The 9396-nt window shown below is 37.1% G+C and overlaps 1 protein-coding gene and 1 long non-coding RNA gene across 6 annotated transcripts in view; one reads left to right on the top strand and one right to left on the bottom strand.

The window, feature by feature from the left end:
- cacng6b (calcium channel, voltage-dependent, gamma subunit 6b) overlaps positions 1-9396 on the top strand; it is a 30838-nt gene that overhangs the window by 1097 nt on the left and 20345 nt on the right. The window lies entirely within an intron of this gene.
- Positions 33-5308, bottom strand: LOC129433965 (uncharacterized). Its single transcript, XR_012371492.1, has 6 exons — positions 5170-5308; positions 4421-4475; positions 2975-3043; positions 2796-2833; positions 673-726; positions 33-353 (listed from the first exon to the last, which is right to left on the bottom strand). It is a non-coding gene; the product is annotated as an uncharacterized lncRNA (long non-coding RNA).

Raw genomic sequence — 9396 nt, 5'->3', positions numbered from 1 at the left:
GCCTAGTCCCATTCATTCCTTAGCCTGTGAAAACCCAGCTAAAGTCTTTTTTGTGATGTATTGTTTTCTACATAAAATCCTAAACAATGAAAAGAACATTTTGTAAAAATATCTTATCTTTAATATTGGCTGAGTAAGATTCTTTGTATAAACCCTCAGTCTGTTAATTTTGTCTCCAGCCTGTCAAGATCCTTCAGATGATGTTTGAGAAAAAGTCATCATCCTCTTCGTCACTCTTCATCCGTATTTAAGGTAACAAACACCTGCTTCCCACAAGAGACTGGACCGCTGAAGTCAGGTGGTCAGTCTTTATTTGCATTCATCCTAGAACCGTCAAGACTGCCTTTTTGCAGCTGCAATAGCAAAGATAAATGAATTAGGAGTGTAGCTTTTAAAATGATTTTACTATTAAATGCATTATTTTGATTTATTTAAACTTAAGAATCAAATAGGTGTGTAGTTTAGGTAAAATTCTTATAACTGCATTTGTCTGTTTTACAACAGATGTAACTAAGTATAAATTTACTGTTTTTTTTTATGTTGGATGGATCATCAGACCTGCACCTTCCTTGAACATGTTGGTAAGGTAACACTTCATCTGAGTAAATGATGATGCTTTTTTATAAGAACTTATAAATAAATATTATTATTGTTTTATTTTGGGTAACTTACTCTGTATTTGTTCACGGTGGTCACCCCAGGGTCTCAGGACTCAAAACGAGTGCTCTATGGATTAAACAGAAAATGTAGTATAAACAAGTGTTAAGTTATGTCTTCAAATGCCACTAATAATGTGTTTCTGTTTTCTTTCTCATTATGCTAACACACGCTCTTTTACCCCTCATGTTAGGTGGATCAACACTCCAACCATCTGCATTAGGGACTGAATAAAGGATGCCCTCTGTAGCTGGGAATGTTAGATCAGGTAATTTGCATTTGATATATTTTTAAAGACACACACTAATGCTGCTTGTACACCGCCAGCGACTAGCAACACAATCTCGTTCATTCCAATGGAAGCTTTGCCCCATTCAGCAACATGAGCAACTGTGACCATTGACAACAGGAAGTGGGCATGTCCAGCTATGCCACAACGTTGAGGAAAGTTTAACTTGATGAAGGACTTTTGGGAGCAACTACCAATGAGAGTGAAGCAGTGAAGTTCGTGTGTCATCACTCTTTTGTCATTTACTGAGAGGATTGTTACTCATTTATTTGTAGTTTTTACTAGGACAACCAGAATTGGGAACGCCTTCTGATAAACTCATTAAAAGAAATGGCTGACACACAGTGACTAGGTTGTTGGCGGTGTAAATGCAGCATAAGGCCTTAAACGGTCTGTGGCAAATATTTTAGCACCCAAAATAAATAGGGGTGATGCTTTTAAAGGAAAACACCACAGTTTTTCAATATTTTACTATGTTCTTACCTCAACTTAGATAAATTAATACATCCCTATCTTTTATCAATGCATGCACTTAATATTTGTACAGCGTGTCGTGAATGTGTTAGCATTTAGCCTAGCCCCATTCATTCCTCAGAGCGCAGTAACATCATCACTCCTGACTACTCCACCTCTTTTGAGTTTGAGCGAGAGGTGGAGTAATCAGGAGTGATGATGTTACTGTGCGCCGAGGTCGAAGTGCTGCAAACTTAGTGCTCTTTTGCCATACAATATAGTTCTCATTTTTAACCGCTTAAAAAATTGCCACGTTTTATTTTGTGCCACCATACTTACTCGTGTAACTACTTATGTAACAGTCTTTAAATAGGGAAAACATGAAAAGGTTGGGTGGCTTCTAAATTCATCCCTGTTTGGATCCTAAGGAATGAATGGGGCTAGCCTAAATGCTAACACATTCACAACACGCTGTACAAAGATTAAGTGCACGCATTGAAAAAAGATGGGTATGTATTAAAGGTAAAAACATAGTAACATTTTGGAAAGCGGTGGTGTTTTCCATTTAAAGGGATAGTTCACTCAAAAATGAAAATAATGTAATTAATGACTCACCCTCATGTTGTTCCAAACTTGAAAGACCTCCGTTCATCTTCGGAACACAGTGTAAGATGTTTTAGATTTAGTCCGAGAGCTTTCTGACCCTCCAAAAAATGTATGTGCTGTATACTGTCTAATTTCCAGAAAGTTAATTAAAACATCATTAAAGTAGTTCATGTGACATCAGTGGGTCAGTTAGAATTTGTTGAAGCATCATTAATACATTTTGGTCCAAAAATAACTATTTATTCAGCATTGTCTTCTCTTCCGGGTCTGTTGCGAATGCGCGTGCACAATGGCGCTGCTGACGTGTTATCCTCAGAAATGTTTGCGAAGATTTTGTTTGCGAAGATTGTTTGCGAAGATTTTGTTTACAGCGTCTCCCTCAGACTGTAAACGAAAAAAAGCTTGGGTGCACCAGATAACACGCCAGCAGCGTCGTACGGCAGCAGTGTCATGCACACGGTTCACAACAGACCTGAAAGAGAAGACAATGCCGAATTAAGTCGTTATTTTTGGACCTAAATGTATTTTTGATGCTTCAACAAATTCTAACTGACCCACTGATGTCACATGAACTACTTTGATGATGTTTTTATTACCTAACTGGACATGAACAGTATATCGTACAAACATTTTTAATGGAGGGTCAGCAAGCTCTCGGACTACATCTAAAATTTCTTAAACAGTGTTTCCGAAGATGAACGGAGGACTTTAGGGTATTATTTAAATCAACTAAAAGAAAAACAATCTTTAAATGGTTAGTAAAATTGAGGTCAGATTTTTGAAAACTTACTGTCTTGATGGTCATCCAAAGTTCTCGGTGCAGAAAATCTTTTTTGTATGGATCAGAGTTAGACATTGTCATGTAATATATAACAATGTAATAGCAAGTGTTATGTTGTTTTTGAAAATGCTGTGAAAATGAAAAAAAAGCTATTTGTTTATCCACTATGCTATCAAATGCTCTTTTACCTTGCATGTTAGACGGATCAACATTCCATCCATCTGCATTAGGATCTACCTTAGAGACACTCACTGGAGCTGTAAAGGGAAGCAGGTAAGTTGCACAACCCATCAAGCCTTTGTGGGGAACAAGGTTTCTTGTAGAATTCTTAGACTAGCAATTTTTGTGTGAGAACTTTAACATGATAGAAATTGTTAAACTACAAATATGGTCAACCATGAAGCCATCTGAGTCTATATTGTCTGAGAGAAATTCTTACTCAAGAATCTGCATATGGACTCTATGCACGCTTAACTTCCGCGTTTGACTCACGGCTGCTATTCAGTTTCCGGTACGGGATATTTAAAACGGATTGACAGCAGAATCGCTCAAATGTACTCGGTTGTTTGCTGAATTTACCCAAATTTACAACCTGTGGTTTGTGAAGAATTGTCCAGATGTGCAAACTCGAGAAAGGTTACAAGTTGTATGTGTCGTCTCTGTATAATCATTAAGATATGTTCAGCTAGCCTGTACTAGCAGAGCGTACATCGTGCTATTTTTACGATTCGAACAGCAGGCTAATCGCGCTGGTATATTACGTCTTTGTAATGTTAAAGTATGTTAAAGTAATGTTAAAGTGTCAGGTTAAATAAGAGATTCATGTACACATCGATTGTCAAAACATTTTTACTTGGTTATTTTTGAGTTAGTATCCTGACACATTTGAGAATCTAAAGAACAAAGCAAAAAAGACTTAACTATTGTAAAGTCTGTTGTAGAACTATATTTTTCCCATTATTTGTCACCCCGTTTATTTAGTTTGTTGTGTGTGTGTGTTTTTTTTCTCTGAAGTTATTCTTGTTGTCATTGATATTATATTTCCATTTGTCTTTTGCATTTGTTATTAATAAAGAATACATAAATATCGAAAATATGAGTTTCAACTGTTCTAACATTTAGCTTGTATAACCAAAGATGTTATCTTTGCTAGTACTGATAATAACAGTTATACCAATTTATCAATAACAGATGAATAGCACTGTTATCAGTGCAATTTTTATCTAAAAGTATTGGTAATGCAGATACAGGGTAGCAGTGTAGAAGTTGGCATGCTTTCCAGTGAGTTGCTGTAAACGCTATGACACAGCAGTGGTGGCTAGAAGTTCGGTCCTAAAAAATATACTTTCATACGTTTAAATGTCATTATGGTATTAAGTGTGGAGTATAAGTTATTTCTATGTAAAGTAAACAAGCATCAACAAAATTTGCTGTGTTATTTTGGCTGTTTGTGCAACCAAACAGCCAAAATAACATAGCGCTCTATGACTGGCGGAAGTAGTCCAGCATCCTGAGATATCCCCGGAAACACGTCAAGCGCTGCCGTGCATAGAGTCCATTGCTATAGATATGCAGAGTACTTATCTTGAAACAGTCGTAAAATATTAATGTTTTTTGTTTTGTAGGTCACTTACTTTTCATTCGTCCTTGTTGGTCACCCCAGGGTCTCTAGAGTGAAAATTACTCAATCTATGGATTAAACAGAAAATGTAGTTTTATGAAGTGGTATGTTGTCTTTAAATGCCATTAAAAATGTGTTTCTGTTTTCTGTCTCATATAAAAAATACTCTTTAACCTGCCCACTGGAGCTGGGATTGGTTAGCTGCATTTTTTACATTAACAAATAAACACACTAAATCCTAGGCTTGAACCTGCCTTAGGTTTTAGCATCCAAATTAACTAGGGGTGCTGATTTTTAAAGGAACACGCCCACATTTTGGGAATTTAGCTTATTCACAGTATCCCCCAGAGTTAGATAAGTCCATACATACCATTCTCATATCCGTGCATGCTGTAACTCTGTCTGACGCAGCCCCCGCTAGCTTAGCTTAGAACAAAAGACTGGTAGTGAATTTGACTATACAAATCACAACACATAATAGGAAAATGTTTGCGTTATTTTGTCATGTTTGGAAGCCGTATGCTAGATGGAGCCATTCACTTCCAGTCTTTGTGCTAAGCTAAGCTAGCGGGGGCTGCATCAGACAGAGTTACAGCACGCACAGGGATGAGAAAGGTATGTATGGACTTATCTAACTCTGGGGGATATGGTGAATAAGCTAAATTCCCAAAATGTGGGCGTGTTCTTTAAGGATTTAGGGGTATTTTTGAAGTTAAATGAAGCCGTTTTACCTTTTAAACTGTCTCTTTTATAAGGACTTACTGAATTTCTTTTTTCAGCAATTTGGGACATTCTTCCAGTTGTCGGCAACTTTGTGAAAAAGGCTGGAAACTAAAATGCAGGTACTGTTTCATTCTTTTGTTTTTTACAGCTGACTCATGCAGAATTCTGGCCTGGTGTTTGGTCCGTGCTGTCTTTGGCTCTTGCATCTCCATCATCCTGACCCTCTTTAGCAGCCTGTCCATGTATTTATTTGGAGGCCACCATGAGCACCCATCTGCATAATATGACTTTGTTACTCAGTTGTCCATGCTCCTACAAATTCTACATTTTTTGTAAAGCTGCAACAAGTTGAAACCCTATAATTATTAACATTTGATTTTGAATGATGTAATTCAAATACATGAATAAGTAACAAAAGCAGAAATATATTAATTAAGACATTACCTTGTTGTTGATTGTTTACTGATCTATAAATCATTTTGCATTCTCATAATTGATCATCATAACTTGGTATACAGTGGATGTGTGGCTGTAGATAACTTTCTGAAGTCAATTTAAAAAGGCAAAAGTTAATAAATGCTAAATTGGTCAAATATACATTGTTGTATTTTCACCATTTTGATCTTATTTAGGCATTTCATAACTTGAGGGAAATTTACGTATACTGATGTTTCAAATCAAATATTAATTTATTAATGACAGCTAATCATTTTATAAAGATTTTTTATAACAATATTTATTTATATAATATCAATTTAATACATTTATTTCGTTACACCTACATCACTGAGCGCAAGGGAGTGCAGCCAACAAATACATTCAGGTGTGTTTGACTTAACACCGAGATGCGCAGACAGCACGTGGTATGACATCAAGTACCGCGAGAGTTTGGGAAAGCCCCGGAAAAGGTTTGAACTCGCGGTACTTGATGTCACGATCGGTTTGCGCGTAGATCAGCATGAAGTCAAACACATCTGAGAGATATGTGGGCTGCCTGCACTCAACGTTGGGATCATTCAATAGAGTGTAACCTCAATCGGTTTTTGCAGCTTCTGGGTCTCGTGTAGAACGATTTTTTTGTTCTTTTCCAACTCGATTTTTAACTCCCTAAACTAGTAGGATGTTCCAACGGGTGAAGCAACAGTGCTGACGGCAGTTTCAGTGTCAAGGTAAGTTAATAGTAATGCATGGATGTAAGTTAGTCGATCTACAGAATCATCGTCTTATATTAATGTTCTATACGCTATTAAAAGCTTATTAACGTTTATCAATGCAATGCTATTCAGGTCGCTGCAAAGTCCCGAAGCCACGTTGTAACGTTAACTTTACATGTTACGCACTGGTGTGGATAAACCAGCCAGTTTAATAGAGTTATTAAATGCCTCAAACCTTTCCCGCCCTGTAACGTTACGTTAAAGTGGCCCTTATACGGATTACGTTCATTTCAGTCAGACCTTTTCCTAAAAACCACTCAAAACCGTTAACGTTGTTCTATTGGAGTGGTTGAATAATTGTATTTATTAATTGTTTCAGTTATATCAGTTATATCTGTTCTTTAATTCGTATTTCTAACAATTAAAACCAGGAATGACAAGCTATAAGTTACTTACCAAGATTTTGACGATCAAACTGACAGAAAAACTAACTTAAAGCCGACTATTAAACCAAAAACATACTATTACAACGTGAAAAGGAACGTAATGTGTACAAATTTTATTATTTACAGGTTATTAATAATGTTATTTGCGACAAAAAAGTTGAGGGAACTCGAGCAAATAACGGTCTTCTGGTAAATATTGTGGTCACGTGATGGCCTCGCGACATATAAGTCGTTTCCGGTCGTTTCTCAAACGCACAGCTGCGTTCTTTTAAAAATATTTTTAATATATTTTTTTTAAATAATAAGAAATACAAGTTCAGTCAGGGGGTACATTATACATATATAAAATAAAAATAAATAAGGCTGCGTCCATTTTTTTTTTTTTTTTTAATAAGGCTGCGTCCTAGAATGCTGCATGTCTCGGCTGCCACGTCATCAAGCGTCGTTGAAGGACATCTCAATCTGCTTGTTTTCTCTTTTGTTGTTTTAATTAAATTACAAAAGGTTTAACTGTCCATGTTGTAAAGACTGTTGATACATGACTTTTATTCACTGTACTACAGTATTGGATTTTTTTTTGGTGATGCATTGCTAATTTTCAACTTCTCTCTTTAAAGTTTTCATGCCATGACCACTGGGGCGGAAACCATTATGACATTGCCTTGGACATCAAACTAAACCATCTCATTCTGGCTTTTGAGGTGGATTCTAACCTCGAAATCTCAGAAGGACAGGTCTAAGATGGACGCAGCCTCCATAGGATGCAACCTTGCATTTGAGAAACACCCATAGAACGGTCAACTTACCCCATACTCTAACCTGAATGCAGGGATCATAAAACTTTATCTTTTACCTTAATTGTTAGATGGGTGTTGATACCAAACTTTTTTTCTCGTCTACCCAGGAGAAAGTCATGGTGTTCTGCTGCTAAGGTTGTCATAAAGTATGCTTTTTTCCATTTGTTGCATTAGGCAATAATATCAAAAGACATAAATTCTGAAAGAAATAAGATAATTTTCAAAGCATTAACATGAATATAAAAGCATTAAGTCATTAATGACCATCTTTTATTATTGTTTATTTACAGCGTCTTTTATTCTGCTTACCTGACTCATGCAGAATTCTGGCTTGATGTTTGGTCCACCTGTTAGCTGGCTCTGGTGCTTGGTAGTCTTCTCAAACCTCTGAATCAAGACCACCATGAGAGGCCTTCTGAAGACCATCATTACGCTTCAGATCCAGTTGTCTTTACTTTGAGGTAAATCTTTTTTAACTGCAGCATTGAGCGTTATGTGCGTCGTTAATGGCACTGAACGCCTTGCATTTTTGCCCCCTACTGCAACATGCGTTTTTGAAGGAGCGCTAAGAGCAGAAAAGCACCCGACGTCATTTGTGTCTTTCCATTGTCCAATTGAATATGGGGAGAGGCAGGCCTTCCGTTGTAGGACCGATGTTTACAGTTATTTGAAACAAACATACTTCAGTTACTTACTGTCTCCTGTGTGTTTATGCACCTCTCACCTTTGATCAAAGTCAGTGCAAGAGTCCTCTTTTTAAAGTTTCTGCTTATATGACAGTTAAGAGCAAAAGAGCGCTCACGCTTAGATATTTGATTGACAGGACAGCTGCCTCGGTGGTTGCCTAGCAATATAAAAAGCTGCGCTGCACTGCACTGTTTTTTATAAAGTGACCAAATAAAGGTGCACCTTGTGTTTCCACGTCTTTAAAACGCATTTGGTGTGATTGGCCCCCAACCAGGGTTTTTTCTGCCACTTTTTATTTTTTTCAGCTTTTGCCTTGATGTTGTATTTTACATTGGTAAATGCCTATGGACATTGGCTACTAGCGTTCTGCACGTGTAAATGCACATCGATGCGAACAACGACGCAAACGTGTAAATGAAAAGTGCCGCATAGCCTACTTGTGTAGAGGCATTGGGGTAGGTCTGACAAAATCAGCCTTAATGACAACTGCATCAGTCTTCAATGTTGGTCTGACTTTTACACAGATAAACACTCACTTTGTCTATCCAGACCTCAATGTTAGAGTTCAGACAGATTCAGATAGTTGGTTTTGTTCATTTTCTAAGTGTTTTGTTGATATTTTAGTTAGGGATGCACCGATATGGAAATTTTGGCCGATACCGATAACCGATAACTCTTTATAGTTAGGGGCCGATAACCGATATATATATAGGCCGATAAATATTCCTATTAATTTCACAATGAAAAACTCCCAGACTGCGGACATCTTGTCTTTGCGCTAGACTAGCATACTCTTCTTAAGCCCGCAACATGTGTCATCTTCGTGCTATGTCACAGAAAGCACCAATCAAAACTCCACATGGCCAGCAAGAGCAAGTGAAGTGGTTCAACAAACCAAAATAATCCATAATTTATCGGCTTTCATTTATCTGCCTAATTTTGCTATCAGACCGATAATATTAAAAATAAGCAGTTATCGGCCGATAACGATATGTCGGCCGATATATCGTGCATCCCTAATTTTAGTCCTAATTGATTATGACAGATTTGTTACAGCCTTATCTGTCAAAATGAAAAAGTTTAATTCAACCTCTGTTGTAAAGCAGATTTTTAACTAGTCTTCTTCAATTGTGTCACTAGCCTACCACAATCCCTGTGCACCAGCTATGGAAAGTGCAGACC

Source organism: Misgurnus anguillicaudatus, chromosome 10, assembly GCF_027580225.2.
Source record: "Misgurnus anguillicaudatus chromosome 10, ASM2758022v2, whole genome shotgun sequence".
In the NCBI taxonomy this organism is placed as follows: Eukaryota; Metazoa; Chordata; class Actinopteri; order Cypriniformes; family Cobitidae; genus Misgurnus; species Misgurnus anguillicaudatus.
Note: the sequence above shows the minus strand (reverse complement) of the source record. Positions and strands in the feature narration are given on the sequence as shown.